We start from the raw sequence: 3,929 nt of genomic DNA on the forward strand, positions 1-3,929 counted from the left end.
GGGAAAGAAAGAGCCATGAATCTTACATCATTAAAGTGTAATCACGATTACGCGTACCAAGTTGCTCACGTTGCCAGGGATTGTTCGAGCCTGGACACCACAATTTCGTGCACCAAGTTTTTGGCGCCGTTGCCGGAGATTGTTCGAGTTTGGACAACTGACGGTTCATCCTGTTGCTCAGATTAGGTAATTTTCTTTTTGTTTTCTTTTAAAAAAATTTTCAAAAATCTTTCCAAAAAATTTTCCTTTTGTTTTCGAAAAAAAAAATTTTTTTTTTTACTAAAAATAATGTTTTCAAAAATAAATTATTCTATGGCTTCAAAATTTTTAAGAATGAATTCTAGTGTTTCATGAAGTATGTTGAAGCCTATCTGGCTGTAAAGCCATACCCAAACTGCTTTGGGATTGGCTAATCACCTCAGTGGAGTCATGCCCAATCCTTCTGGATAGGGTATGTCAGGCTTGTCATGTCTGAATTACACTCATATTTTTATTAAAGCTTGGCTGGCTATTAAGCCATGCCTGACCCTTTGATTGGAGCTTTAAGACTAACATGACAAGATTCCTGGAATTCATATTAAAGATTTTGGAATCCTTATTTTTATTTTTCAAAATAATTTTCGAAAAAAAAAATAATAAAATAAAAATACAAAAAAAATTAGAAAATCATAAAAATCAAAAATATTTTTGTGTCTCTTGTTTGAGTCATGTGTCATGTTATAAGTTTGGTGTCAATTGCATGTGCATCTTGCATTTTTCGAAAATTTCATACATTCATAGTGTTCTTCATGATCTTCAAGTTGTTCTTTGTCAGTCTTCTTGTTTGATCTTGATGTTTTCCTTGTTTTGTGTCTTTTCTTGTTTTACATGTACATTTTTTTATTTATTAGAGTCTAAACATGAAAGATTTCTAAGTTTGGTGTCTTGCATGTTTTCTCTGCATATAAAATTTTTCAAAAATATGTTCTTGATGTTCATCATGATATTCACGGTGTTCTTGGTGTTCATCTTGACATTCATAGCATTCTTGCACACATTCATAGTTTTGATCTAAAATTGCCATGCATTGCATCATTTTTCTTGTTTCTCTCTTGCATCATAAAAAAAAATCAAAAAAAAAATTTCTTTCCCTTTTTCTCTCATCAAATTCGAAAATTTGATTGACTTTTTCAAAAAATTTTTAAATTCAAATTGTTTCTTATGAGTCAAATCAAATTTTCAATTTGAAAATCTTATCTTTTTCAAAATCTTTTTCAAAATTCTTAGTTATTTTTGAAAATTCCAAAAATATTTTTCAAAACTCTTTTTCTTATTTTTATATCAAATTTTTGAAAATAACATAATCAATTAATGTTTTGATTCGAAAATTTGAAGTTTGTTACTTGCTTGTTAAGAAAGATTCAAACTTTAAGTTCTAGAATCATATCTTGTGATTTCTTGTGAATCAAGTCATTAATTGTGATTTTAAAAATCAAATCTTTTTCAAAAACAATTTCAATCATATCTTTTCAAAAATATCTTCTTATCTTTTTCAAAAATTTTATTTCAAAATATCTTTTCTAACCTCCTAACTTCTTATCTTTTCAAAATTTGTTTCAACTAACTAACTAACTTTTTGTTTGTTTCTTAACTTTTTCAAAACTACCTAACTAACTCTCTCTCTCTCATTTTCGAAAATATCTTTCCCCTTTTTCAAAATTTCTTTTTGATTTATTAATTATTTTAATTTTTAAATCTTAATTTTCGAAAATTACTAACATTTTTTCAAAAACTATTTTCAAAAATCACTAACTCTTTTTCAAAAACTATTTTCGAAAATCCCTTCTCTCTCATCTTATTCTATTTATTTATTCATCTACTAACATCTCATCTCACATCTCTGCCATCCTCACAGTTATGTTTCTTCCATTATATTACATTCTTTGTCTCCCCCTCTTTTCTTCCACTCACACTGGGACCTCTATACTGTGATATAAAGGATCCATATTATTATTATTATTTTTTCTGTGCCCTCTTCTTTGTCATATGAGCAGGAGGAAGGACAAGAACATTCTTGTTGAAGCAGATCCAGAACCTGAAAGGACTCTGAAGAGAAAATTAAGAGAAGCTAAATTACAACAAGCCAGAGATAACCTTTCAGAAATTTTCGAACAGGAAGAGGAGATGGCAGCCGAAAATAATAATAATGTAAGGAAGATGCTTAGTGACTTTACTGCACCTAATTCCAATTTACATGGAAGAAGCATCTCCATTCCTGCCATTGGAGCAAACAACTTTGAGCTGAAACCTCAATTAGTTTCTCTAATGCAGCAGAACTGCAAGTTTCATGGACTTCCATCTGAAGATCCTTTTCAGTTCTTAACTGAATTCTTGCAGATATGTGATACTGTTAAGACTAATGGAGTAGATCCTGAAGTCTACAGGCTCATGCTTTTCCCTTTTGCTGTAAGAGACAGAGCTAGATTATGGTTGGATTCTCAACCCAAAGACAGTCTGAACTCTTGGGATAAGCTGGTCACGGCTTTCTTAGCCAAGTACTTTCCTCCTCAAAAGCTGAGCAAGCTTAGAGCTGATGTTCAAACCTTCAGACAGAAAGAAGGTGAATCCCTCTATGAAGCTTGGGAAAGATACAAACAGTTGACCAAAAAGTGTCCTTCTGACATGCTTTCAGAATGGAGCATCCTGGATATATTCTATGATGGTTTATCTGAGCTATCAAAGATGTCACTGGACACTTCTGCAGGTGGATCCATTCACCTAAAGAAAATGCCTGCAGAAGCTCAAGAACTCATTGACATGATTGCTAACAACCAGTTCATGTACACTTCTGAAAGGAATCCTGTGAGCAATGGGACGCCTATGAAGAAGGGAGTTCTTGAAGTTGATACTCTGAATGCCATATTGGCTCAGAACAAAATATTGACTCAGCAAGTCAATATGATTTCTCAGAGTCTGAATGGAATGCAAGCTGCATCCAACAGTACTCAAGAGGCTTCTTATGAAGAAGAAGCTTATGATCCTGAGAACCCTGCAATAGCAGAGGTGAATTACTTAGGTGAACCTTATGGAAACACCTATAACTCATCATGGAGAAATCATCCAAATTTCTCATGGAAGGATCAAAAGCCTCAACAAGGCTTTAATAATGGTGGATGAAATAGGTTTAGCAATAGCAAGCCTTTTCCATCATCTACTCAGCAACAGACAGAGAATTCTGAGCAGAATCCATCTAGCTTAGCAAACTTAGTCTCTGATCTATCTAAGGCCACTGTAAGTTTCATGAATGAAACAAGGTCTTCCATTAGAAATTTGGAAGCACAAGTGGGCCAGCTGAGTAAAAGGATCACTGAAATCCCTCCTAGTACTCTCCCAAGCAATACAGAAGAGAATCCAAAAGGAGAGTGCAAGGCCATTGACATAAGCACCATGGCCGAACCTGTAAGGGAAGGAGAGGACGTGAATCCCAAGGAGGAAGACCTCCTGGGACGTCCAGTGACCAATAAGGAGCTTCCCTCTGAGGAACCAAAGGACTCTGAGGCTCATCTAGAGACCATAGAGATTCCATTGAACCTCCTTATGCCCTTCATGAGCTCTGATGAGTATTCCTCTTCTGAAGAGAATGAGGATATTACTGAAGAGCAAACTGCCAAGTTTCTTCGTGTAATCATGAAGCTGAATGCCAAATTATTTGGTATTGATAACTGGGAAGTTGAACCTCCCTTGTTCATCAATGAACTAAGTGATCTGGATCAACTGACATTACCTCAGAAGAAACAGGATCCTGGAAAGTTCATAATATCTTTAAGGCTCTGTGTGACCTTGGTTCAGGAATAAACCTCATGCCCCTCGCTGTAATAGAGAAACTGGGAATCTATGGGGTGCAAGCTGCTAAAATCTCATTAGAGATGGCAGACAATTCAAGAAAACAG

The 3,929-nt window shown here is 34.6% G+C and overlaps 1 non-coding gene across 1 annotated transcript; it reads right to left on the bottom strand.

Annotated features, from left to right (window-relative positions):
• Positions 1-2,559: 2,559 nt before the first annotated feature.
• LOC148568169 (small nucleolar RNA R71) lies at positions 2,560-2,667 on the bottom strand. The gene has a single exon (XR_015881827.1). It is a non-coding gene; the product is annotated as a small nucleolar RNA R71 (small nucleolar RNA).
• Between the last annotated feature and the right edge of the window lie 1,262 nt (positions 2,668-3,929).

Source organism: Arachis ipaensis, chromosome B4 (assembly GCF_059453495.1).
Source record: "Arachis ipaensis isolate K30076 ecotype BB chromosome B4, ASM5945349v1, whole genome shotgun sequence".
Lineage (NCBI taxonomy): Eukaryota > Viridiplantae > Streptophyta > Magnoliopsida > Fabales > Fabaceae > Arachis > Arachis ipaensis.